The following is a 12942-nucleotide window of genomic DNA, read 5'->3' as shown; positions in this document are numbered from 1 at the left end:
CGTCACTATACGTTGCCTCAAAATTATGTATATCACAGAAATTTAAGCAGGCCGATGTAATCGGCTCTGGCAACTTCCAACTGGATTGTTAACGGCCAACCAGATCGGCTCTGGCAATTTAAAGGACGGATGCTCGCACTACCGCCTGGCACAAAGAGAGTTAACCATTTCCCTACTGAATATTTATCCCATCACAGATCGCTAGTGCTCACTCATATACAAGCTGCGGCGAACAAAACATTCAACCTCCATTTTTCAACCTCTCACTCAGGCTTAAACTCCCGCTTCAGTTTCAGACCTTTTTAAACCCTCATCTTAAAGCACTCCACATTCTCGAACTCCATCCAATAAGCTCAATCTTTCATACATTTCTTCACTCATACTGTAAACGTAACCACTCAAAATTATGATACAAACTTGTTGGTGTGTCAGTGTGCTGGGAAATAAATTATTTTTGTATTTAAATTCAGTTTTCTATTTTCATACAAGTCCTTCCAGGCATAGGATGGCAAGAAAATTCCTAGTATATAATTTTTAAAAACTGTAGATTGCACGTACTTTGTACATAAAAAAAAGATAAAATAAACAAGTATATTGTAAAATCCTTAGGCATAGGCAAAATTCCTCTCCCATCTCCTCCTCCTTCACATCTTTTACCCACCTCTTTTTTCCATCACATCTCCTCAACCCGCCCGCATGCTTTCTCCAGAGAGAGGGCATAATCTACTAGGCGGCCTGCCCCAACCCTTGAGGTTGGGGAATGAAAAAATTTATAAATAGATAGAAGCCTCCACTGTATGCACTAGCCATGCATCTTGGTAGGTGTGCAACTTACCAACTGATGAGCCTAACTTAGCACATTGGTGCGAAACGCTGGAAACCGGGAAAAGTTATAATGTCCAATAACGGACCAACTAAAATTGGTATTACAAGTGGTATGTTCCGAGCTGTCAGTGGAGATATGGCGTGGAATGACATTAGTAGATGAATAAGTTGGAATTCTAGAGGACAAATTGGAGCAAATATTAATTTATAGAAAGGGGAGTTAGGGATTAGAATTACCTACCAAGGGAGATGTTCAATAAATTTCCAATTTCTTTGCAATCATTTAAGAAAAGGCTAGGGAAAAAACAGATGGGGAATCTGCAACTTAGATGACTGCCCTAAATGCAGATCAGGGTTGGTTGGTTGGTTGGTTGGTTGGTTGGTTGGTTGGTTGGTTGGTTGGTTGGTTGGTTGGTTGGTTGGTTGGTTGGTTGGTTGGTTGGTTGGTTGGTTTTGTGTTCAAATTAAGAATACATTTCAGCACATTAGGTGCATCAATAGTAAAATTACAAGTGATTTGCCCTAGTGCCCCAGTAGACCCATCGGTTGGATTGCAGCACATTTCGGAAGTGCTGTCGGCTAGTACCACGTGGGACACAACACCAAGACTCCTATGTAGGACAACACAATGCAGTGTACTAGGGGAAGAATTTACCTCATTTTCTTTTACATCAAAATTTAAGTTCTGAAGGAAATCAGAATTTAAAGTCCTTGACTACTAAAGTTAAAAACATTCAAGCATTCTAGGTTTTAGCACTTTTGTAGCACTGGGCTCATCAGTTATATTACCATATACAATTTCAAGACCCAGGCAGCTAGTGCAATGCTAAAACACAATTGCAAACTAAGTATGCACGAAAAAAACAATGATGATGAAAATATATATCCCCAATTGTATTTATGCCTACTTGGCATTTTGACAAAAATTAAAGTTCCCAGAAGGGAACCAAAATATAATTTCTTTGATTATGCATGTTAAAAGCATTCAAGTTCCTTATGCTTTTTCAAACATATATATTACCAGCGTTCTGCCTTTGTGCGGCAGAGTATTGCGCAGTTGGATTGCTAAACCTATCTAAGATGTCTGAGGTTAGTGCGCAGCTGGGCAAACACTGCAGGTTTCATGATGATGATGATGCTTATTGTTTTAAGGGCCTAACATCTAGGTCATCGGCCCCTGATGGTACGCAATGAAATGACAAATTAAAAGTTTTAAATCATCCACTGACTAAATTTAAAAATATGGAATGAAGAATGAATGGATGGATAAGAATTTAAAACAATCAGTGGATCCTACCCAAAAACTACCATAAAAAATAGTATTACTGACCAAGAGACCCCTTCTAAAGCACAATTCTGAATCAAGAATGCTTGCTGTCTAAAGGGGTCCAAAATACAGGTCAACAGACCCGCATAATGGTACTTATCGCTAGTAAAGGATAACCATGGTTTTAATCTTGTTGCAGTACTAATCAAAAGTAGCTGAGACTCACGGTGTTCCATACATAATGGTACTACTCTCAGGTATTAGACGTCATACAGATAACGCAGACCTATGGTGTTTCTCACATAATGGCGCCACACATAGGCAACGCAAACCGATGGTGTTTATCACATAGGTGTACTAATCACGTGCGCCGGTATTGCCGTGGTGTAGCTCACATAGTGGGTACTAAGCACAGGCAATGCAGACCAACAGGTGCCGCTCACAAGGGTACGACTCACGGGTATCGGTAACCCACAGTAACCCACTCTCTGCTGCTACTAATCACAAACCTATTCGGACCCATGGTGTTCCCCGCGTGATGGTACTAATCAATAGTAGTTTATGGTTTCAATAAAATCATCCCTTGGTCGCCCCTGTTAGTCTCCTCTCACGACAGGCAGGCGATAACGTGGGTTTATTCTTCGTCTGCATCCCCCACCCACAGGGGGTACTGCAGGTTTCCAATGTAGGAAAATACAGTTAGGTTTCAAATCAGAATTTATATACCTGCCTGCTTTATCCCCTTAAGTGGGGTGCTCGGTACACTCCTGCTCACTCCCAGGAGGGGAGAAATTTCCCTGATCGATGGAAATATTTATTTACTTCATAAAATTCATTGATTAAAATAAACTATAGAAGTGGCCTAAGAGAAATATTTACTTGAATATATTTAATTGTTGAAAAATCCTATTATTTCAATTTTCCATACTTTCTGCAAGAACATACTAAGTGCTTTTGCACTGTGTTACCAAGCTTGTTTGTTCCTAATAGCAAAGCTCTGGTTTTCTAATAAAGTAACTTATACCTACACTTTCTGTGCAGTTTACAAACAATCTCTGCCTGGAAATATTTTTTTGTAAAGGTAAAATTGTAGCTTTATGACATTTACATGTACTATGGTAGGTAAGGGTTGTTCTGCCCAAAGGCAGGTCCGAACCTCCGCAGAGGTGTTCCTGAGCCGGAGTTTACGTGCGGTAGGGTGGCCAGTTCCTTTCCGCTCCTCCATTCCCTTACCCCCCACCAACAGCGCGTGGCAACCCATCCAACTCCTCACCACGCCCAATGTTGCTTAACTTCGGAGATCTCACGGGATCCGGTGTTTCAACACGGCTACGGCCGTTGGCACATGTACTATATGATCTCAAATAGGATAAATGATAATAGGAAATTCATGTTAAATTAGTTAGTGCTTTTGAGGATCCAGTTTATATACCTACAGTTCACAGGTGACACACACGTAGTATAACACTAAACTACAAGTAATATTTAGAATATTTACACTTTACACAGTGTTATGTCTTTTACAGCTGTTGACGTGGAAGCAGATCATGCTATATACCGTGTCCCAACTTCGCATAATTTGTATGATTCAATTCCAAAATGCATCATTTTCTTGATATGTATACTTTCCACCCCAGCCACGCTTTCCATAACAAGCCGTTCTCATCAATAGAGACTTTGCCATAAGTGTATAAGCTTCCAAGACATTTGCTACCAAAAGGAAAAATACTGCCTTCATCTTGTACATTTTGAGAGAATACTGTGCATTACGTGCCTCATTGTCATAGAAATTTAAAATGTTGTGCAGGAAAAAATCTCTTCTCTGTTATCAACTCATAGAATGTAGGTGTGGTCAACAAGCAATTGTGAGAAATATTATGTCCTGATTTAGGGTTATTAACAATCCCCTGCGGCAGCAGTGTGCTATGTTCTGGGCTAGTTGCTAGTTGACTGTTGAAGGGAGCAGAGACGTTTGTTCAGCGGTGGGTATTTCCTTATCAGCATTGCAAGCAATAACCTTGACATAGGCAAGTAATCAAGGGGTTGTGGAGTGCATGTTGGAATGCAGACCTGCAGCAGGCAGATATTCAGTAAGTGTTAAATCGTTGGCCCTCTTTACTATAGTAACTTTTTATAGGATGCTTGGAGTAAAATTTGGGTCCTGTTCAAGCAGCTTGAGAAGGGGTGGTGTACGTGACCATGAAGTGTATGGGATGTAAGAGGAACTGAAAATCTGGTGCTAAGTATGATATGTGTGGAATATGGTATTTCTATTATGGTAAGCTATATTTCCTGGATGGTGATTAGGAAATGATGACATGTAGCAAGTGTTTCATTAATAGGAATGTGATTAGGAACAAAGCAAAAGTTGACAAAATTCAGCGGGAATTAACGGAAGCAAATCTTATAATTGTGGAGCTACAAAAGAAATTACAGGAAGTGTACATGAGAAATGAAGGCACTCATTCATATGTGGAGAATATTAAACCTGTAAATTGTGTAGTGGTTTGCGATTCTATTGTATGGAATTTAGGACAGGAGAATAGTTCAGTGAAGGTGATGTGCTTGCCGTGAATTCAAGCGGAACGGCTGAACAGAAAAATAGAGGACAAATGCAGCAAGAATGAGGAAGTAGTAATTCTCCATGCAGGAACAAATGATTATAAAAGACAACTGACTGAATACGTAGTGGAGAAAATTTATGATCTAGAGAATTTGTCTAAGAAAAAGTTCCTGAAGGCAAATTTTGTAATTAGTGGTACACTAAAGAGACCGGACATATCATGGAAGAAGTTTGGCCTGTTGAACGAAGATCTCCAGTGGGTGGCCGAAAGTACCAGATCACACTCTTAGACAGCAACAGTTGAATTGACGACAGGGACTTCAGCGTAGGCGACTTTACCTCAACCAGCGAGGAGGGGTGAGACTAGGTAAACTCCTTTCAAGGGTTACCGTGTCCATTTCCACCCAACTGGGTGTCGGCGCAGAAGGGGCAATCGAATGTTGATCCACAACGGGAGCAGATTCAATGCAGGTACAGCGACAACAGGGACACCAAGTGTATATTGCGAGAAGCAGTGATACCGGATTAGGTAAATTTCTTTGATTGTTGCAAATAAATTGCAGACGTATTGGTAATAAAACTGCAAAATTCAAAAACTTAGTTGATGTGAGTGACCCTGATATAATTGTGGGAATGGAAAGTTCGTTACCGGATAATATATAGGCTATAATTCAGAATTATTCAGATATAAATTTCTTACGTTTAGACGGGATATACGGTCGAAAGGAGGGGGAGTTTTCATTTGTGTTAGTTCAGAACTAAGCAATATATTAAAAAATGTTCTGGATGACTGAGAAATATTTCAGATGGAGGTAAATAATGCACCCAATAAACAAAATATACTCATTATTGGAGCTTATCGCCTTCCAAAATCAGGTTTAAACATCATCACTTGTCCTCAAGAATTGACATGTGCAAATACAAGCTACAAGAGAGGAACTATAATTGCAGGGGCTCTAAATCTACCTTCTCTAAACTGGGTTGTATCAACTTGGGGGGGGGCCTATCGCTAGAAGCATTTCAGTTATTAGAGTGGAATAATGGCTTTCCCCATGTCGTTACAAGGAACACATGTAAACGAGCACTATTAGATATTTTTCTAGTCACATAAGATGACATAGTTTTATCTTGTGATTTAATTCAGGGGATTTAGGGACCACAGTGCAGTGGTACTCGATCTCCCTTGGGGAACTTTTAAAACCAGGCTTGCGAGAATTTCTAATACTATTTGGTGCTATGTGAGAGGAGACTGTATGTTTTAAAATTTATTGAGGTTATAATGTAATAATTGGCTAAAGGAGGCAAGGGAATGGATGACATTTGGGAGAATTCAAAGAATTTTAAATATTGGACTGAATAAATTCATCCCCACAAAGATAATAATTGAAAAGTCAGATCCGCCGTACACCCCCACGACTATTAGGAAGGTTAAACGTAAGACTAGGAGAGCACTCAACAGAAGAAATAATAATGATGCATGGAAAGAGGAGTAGATAAGTTTGGTGAAGCATTTGCTAGCAGAAAAGAAAGTGTCTGAAGAGAGATATTTTGACAATATACTAAATTTAATTCGAAAAATTGCTGGAACTTTTTTTAAATACATACGAAGACTGAAGTTAGAGAACCATTCAATTCCTTCTCTTTGTATAGGAGGGGATTTATTGGCAATAACAGACATAGATAAAGCTGAAGCATTACGTAAACACTATGGAAATGTTTTTGATTTGGCACACAGTTTTTTAAGGACAATTACCTGAAAACGAATAATGTTTTCCAAATTAAAGCTTGCCTTTGCACTTTTTAGCAAGCAATACATTTTCAGAAGGGATCCAAAATTTGTTTGACTGCAAATGTCAAAAGCATTCAACCTCTTTAGGCTTCTATAGTTGTGAAATTTCCAGCATTTCACCCTACTATGGCAGTGAGCTCATCAGTTGGATTTATATACGGTTCTAAGATGAGGGCTGTTAATGCACCACTCCAAGTCACCCGTGTAGGACAATTCAGTAACGGTACACTAAGAGTAGTATGAATCTCCACGTGTATTTTGTGCTTGTCTTTCAATTTTATATCACAAAATAAATTGCCATAAGTGAACCACAATTTAAATTTATGTTTGCAAGCGGTACACACATTCAACCTCTTTTGGCTTCTACAGTCATGAGACTTGCAGTGTTTTACCTTACTGCGGCAGATTCCAAGATGCTGGTGGGTAGTACACGCGAGCACAGAAATGGTGTCGCGATATAAACAAAGCATGGTATACCCCCACCTCCACGCTTAACGCATTGCTGCAGGTAGACAGCCCGCTACAAGACTGTTGTGATCGAAATGGACACAGTGGCGGATATATAGCAATACACACACTGTGCCTTCAGCACTACCAGTTCACTCCCTCCCCTCCTGTTCAGTACTGGAGTGGCCTTCGACACTACCCCTTCACTCCCTCTCGTCCTTTTCTATACTGGAGTGGGGCAGTGTTGATTGTTTACGTCGGGACACCATTTCTGTGCTTGTATATACACTGTTGAGACACAACTACAAGCCTCATCTGTAGGACAATGCATTGATGGTACACTTGAGGATGTATGAATGCATGCCTTTGGCATTTAAATAAAAATTATGTTACCCAGATGAAACCAAAATTTAATATCATCTTTTCAAGTTTTAAATTGTTTTTCAGCTTGGGATCATTTGTTCAATAGCCACAACTGCAAGTCACCCATAGAGAAAACACAATGACAGTGTACCAGAGGAAGGATGTACTCCTTTTACATGAAAACCTGACTTGGATTTCACATTATTACCGGTAATTAGTTTGCCAGCAGGAAACATTAATGTAATGTCATTGATTACAAATTTTAAAACCACTCAACATCTCAAGGCCTTGTCAAATGTAAAACAACCTGCGTTCAATCATAGGATGGCTTGGGTTCAGGAGTTGATTGCCGAAACTTTCTAAGATGCAGGCAGCTAATGTGGTAGTGAGGCAACACTGCAAACCTTCTATCCAGGAAAGTGCAGTGGCTGTGCACTAGGGGATGTCTTTACCTCTACGTGTTTCGACTTTTATATTAAAAAAATTATGTTCACAGAATGAAACCATAATTTAACTACATCCACTGTGAATTTTAATGACATTCAGAACATTCAAAAACATTCAAGGGTGATAGACATAAAGCTGAAAACTACAGGCCAGTATGTTCAACATGCATTGCATGTAAGCTTTGGGAAGGCATTCTTTCTAATTATATTAGACATGTTCGCGAAATTAATAACTGGTTTGAGAGAAGGCAGTTTGGTTTTAGGAAAGGTTATTCCACTGAAGCTCAACTTGTACGATTCCAGCAAGATATAGCAGATATCTTGGATTCAGGAGGTCAAATGGGCTGTATTGCCATTGACCTGTCTAAAGCATTTGATAGGGTGGATCATTGGAGACCACTGGCAAAAATGAGCGCAACTGGACTAGACAAAAGAGTGACTGAATGGGTTGCTATATTTCTAGAAAAAAGATCTCAGAGAATTAGAGCTTTATCTGACCCTGTCATAATTAAGAGGAGAATTCCTCAAGGCAGTATTATTGGACCTCTATGTCTCCTTATATATATATAAATGATATGATTAAAGAAGTAGAATCAGAGGTAAGGCTTTATGCAGATGATACTATTCTGTATAGAGCAATAAATAAGTTACAAGATTGCGAGCAACTGCAACACGACCGCGATAATGTTGTGAGACGGACAAAAGTAATTGTATGTTGATAATCGGGGTTAAAAGTCAGGTTGTGAGTTTCACAAATAGGAAAATTCCTCTCAGTTTAAATTACTGCACTGATGGGGTGAAAGTTCCTTTTGGGGATCATTGTAAGTATCTAGGTGTTAAAATAAGGAAAGATCTTCATTGGGGTAATCACATAAATATGACTGTAAATAAAGGGTACAGATCTCTTCACATGATTATGATGGAGTTTAGGAGTCGTAGAAAGGATGTAAAGGAGATGGCATATAAGTCTCTGGTAAGAACCCAACTAGAGTATGGTTCCAGTGTATGGGGCCCACACCAGGATAATTTAATTCAAGAACTGGAAAAAATCCAAAGAAAAGCAGCTCGATTTGTTCTGGGTGATTTCCGACAAAAGAGTAGCGTTACAAAAATGTTGCAAAGTTTGGGCTGGGAAGAACTGGGAGAAAGAAGACGAGCTGCTCAACTAAGTGGTATGTATGTCTCAAATGGGAATTGAAGAAACATCCCCCTTTGATGATTGTGTTTACACTCAAGGCCGTCACAGTCTTAATGATATTATAAAAAAAATAAAAAAGGATACATTTTAGTTTTAAACTCTCAAAATTCATGTTTAACCACATTTTAATCTTCAAAAACAGTTTATTTATTCTCTTTTAACATACTTTGGTGCATTATCGTTGTTTTAGATGTTATTGTATAATGTTTTACGAAATCATTTTTCAACATTTTAACCTATAATTTATATGATTAGAATGACTCCATATGTATTATTTTAAGATTGATAAAGGCTGATGATGCCCATAAGGAGGGTGAAACATGTACCATTGACTTTTATGTATTATGTATAAAAATTGTGACCATATGAAATAGTGGATCATATTGTATTGTATTGAACAGGTGGACTTATAATATGTAATAATATTTGAGACATACGTCAACTTCAATACGGAACCAAAATGAGAATAGTTACTTGTAAGTGGTATGTTCCAAGCTGTCAGCGGAGAGATGGCGTGGAATGACATTAGGACGATTAAGTTTGAATGGCGTCTTTAAAAGTGGGAAAGTACACAATTTGAAGATAAAGTTGGAATTCAAGAGGATAAATTGGGGCAAATATTCATTTATGGGATGGGGAGTTAGGGAATGGAATAACTTACCACGGGAGATGTTCAATATATTCCCAAATTCTTTGAAATCATTTAAGAAAAGGCTAGGAAAACAACAGATAGGGAATCTGCCACCTGGGTGACTGCCCTAAATACAGATCAGAATTGTTTGATTGACGTTACAGGTTTTAAATTGGGAAAAATCATGCCTTCGGTGCTGGTATAGCATTGGGCTCATCAGTTGGGTCGTCACACATTTCGAAGACTCTGGTAGCTAGTGCAAAATTCAGACACACCTGCAAGTTTTCTGTGTTGGAGAACGCAATGACAGTGTACTAGGGGTAGTATGTACCTCATTTCCAATATATACCTACCTTAGGCCTTTATGCCAAGAATTAATCCCCGGCTGGAAGTCATAGTATAAATGCTTAGGTTGAAAATGTAAAAACAATCCACTTCATTAGGGCTTTCCAATACTGAAATCATCAGTGTTCTTCCCAATTGCCGCATTCTTCACATCATTAGGATTGCCACACTTACCCAGCACACTGGACCACAGTTCGTTCGTTCTGGAAAAATATTAACCCCACACAACCTCTCATTGGAAGGCTGTTGTCACCGTATAAAAGAAGGAAGTACCATAGGAATGAGAGACCTGTAATTGATGACATTTATTTATTTATTTATTTATTTATTTATTTATTTATTTATTTATTTATTTATTTATTTATTTATTTATTTATTTATTTATTTAATTATTTATTCACGAAGCACAAGATACAGCTACACTGAACAAATTTCACTTGCACTGTCAACAAACTATTTAACAAATGTAAACTTTCATAATAAAACATAACAAACATAACAAAATATAACAAGATCAGGTACACAGCCTACTAATAACAACTGTCCAAATCGAAAACCATAAGAATGTCCATATTCATAGCCAAGTCGTCGTGGGTCAAGATGGCGGTATAATCCCTTCACATCAACTTATCTTTAAGAGGCTATTTACACACCTCTCGAATACACTTTTCTTTGATGCTATATCAAGTTCCTGTCTCCTGTTAATATTGTTAAAGAGTGTTTGGAGGCGGATTAGGAAAGATCGTTGAAGTATTGAGTGCTGAGTATGGGGAATGTGGAGAGGGTCTTTTGTTCTGGTGGAGCGGGAAGGAACACGGAGAGGGAAGAGTGAGACAAGATGTTCCGAGCGGTAATGCCCATTTAAGATCCCGTGGAGGAAACTCAGGTCAGCTACCTGTCGCCTGATGTGCAGCGGTGACATATTAATTGCCATTAATACTTGCTGCGTAGACAGATTACTGAGCTTGGGTTTTCTGTCCCTTACAATTGCAGCAAAGAAGGATACTGCTCTGTCGAACTGCTTAGTATTGGAGGGGGAGGCTGTTGTCCAAATAGGAGAGCAGTAGTTTAGGAGAGGTTGAATGATTGTGAGGAAGAAGTGACGAAGAGCAATGGGGTCAGAAATTTCTGTGAAGCGATAGAGAATGCCTAGTAATTTCATAGCCTTGGTTGTATATGTTTCTATGTGGGTCTTAAATTGTAATTTTGTATCGAATATTACACCTAGGTCACGCTACGGTGATGGGCTTGTCGAGTAGGTAATATGATGTTGGTAGAGGAGATTTACATAGTGTTATGGTCATGTGGCTGCATTTTTGTGGATTGGGGATAAGTTTCCAAGTACGGCACCAGTTCGAGAGGGCATTAAGTGAGGACTGTAGCAGAGCTGCATCTCCTGGATTCCTGATCTCCCTAAATATCTTGCAGTCGTCAGCAAAGAGTAGGGTATTGGCTGTTCCGTTGAGATCGGACGGCAGATCGTCCATAAACAAAGAAAACAGCAAGGGGCCAAGAGTACTGCCTTGTGGGACACCGGACGTGACTGGTAACCATGAGGATGAAGTGAATGATATTACCACTCTCTGCCAATGGTTATGTAGGAAGCCAGAAAGAAGGGTCAGAAGACTGCCATGTATATTAAATCGTTCGGAGAGTTTATGGAGCAACAGAGAATGGTCTACAGAATCAAAAGCTTTTGAAATGTCTACGTAGCAGATATCCAGCTGCGATTTAGCTGCAGTGGCGTGTGATGCAAAGCTATGCAGAGTGGCTAGGTTTGTTAGACAAGAGCCACCTGGTAGAAAACCATGCTGCTTGGTTGAGATATACGGCAACGTGAATGCAAGGAGACGCTGGTGTATAATTTTTTCAAAGATAAAGGATAGTGTGGGGAGAATAGAAATTGGTCGGTAAGATGAAACATTAAATTTGTTGCCTGATTTGAGAAGTGAAACAATATTTGCTTGTTTCTAGGTATTAGGAAAATAGCCCGCAGCAAAACATCTGTTAAATAATTTAGATAGAGGGACGCAAAGAGTACTGGCAGTATTTTTTAGGAAAAGAGGACCTATAATGTCGGCACCGGTAGCTTTGTTGGTACGAAGAATTTGAAGAAGGTTATGAATTTCACTTGGTGTGGTAGTTATGCTTGATAGGGTTCTGTTTGAAGCTGTACCAACGGGTGGGAGCGGTTGGTTTTGTAAGGGAGGGGAGAAGTTGGAGAAGAAATACCTGTTGAACAGTTCATTGCGATCGGCGCCGTCTGCTGTTGCATCGTTGTGGTTCACGCTGACAGGAATCCGCTCTGTCCTTCTCCATGTGTTGATGAGACTCCAGTAGCGCTTGGGATTGCTGCGGACGTTTTCAGTGACAGTGTCTACGTGTCTTTTGTAGTCTCTTCTGACCATAAACCTCGCGTGGCGGCGGATTTTAACGACAGTATTGTGAGTGTGTGGGTTAGGGAAGTCTTTCCACAGGCTCCAAGCTCTCTTTTTATTAAATAGTATCAGTCTGGTCTCATGTGATATCCAGTGTTGATGTTTGCTGGTAGTAGCCCGTTGTGCAGGTACGAAGTCTTTAATTGCAGCTTGCAGCCAGTCGTACAGCAGCTCAAGAGCCGATTCGATGTCAGCTATTTCGAGCAGACTCCAGGGAAGGCATTCCAGGGCACGACACATTGCAGGCCAGTCGGCACGGCGCCAGATGTAGGTAGGGCGGTAGGATGTCCTGCTGTGAGGCTTTGAGGAGGGTTGGGGAAGGAGGAATGTAGCATCGAGAGACTGGTGGTCGCACAGGAAAAGGTTTCTGCCTGGGGTTATTATTTTAAGTTCTAATGAGGAGAGTATGAAGTCCAGGGTGTTGGGTCCACGGGTTGGGTACATATTAAACTGTTTCAGGCCGAGGCCATTAATAAAACTGTCTATAAAGTATGTGTCACAGTTGTTAGCTGACAGTCTGGTAGTTGGAGAAGACCACTTTATAGACAGGTTAAAGTCGCCCATTAAAATTACTTCACCATGAGGGAGAGCTGAAATGACTGAGTCCAGGCACTGTTCAAGGTCACAGAA

This window comes from Anabrus simplex, chromosome 2, assembly GCF_040414725.1.
Source record: "Anabrus simplex isolate iqAnaSimp1 chromosome 2, ASM4041472v1, whole genome shotgun sequence".
In the NCBI taxonomy this organism is placed as follows: Eukaryota; Metazoa; Arthropoda; class Insecta; order Orthoptera; family Tettigoniidae; genus Anabrus; species Anabrus simplex.
Note: the sequence above shows the minus strand (reverse complement) of the source record.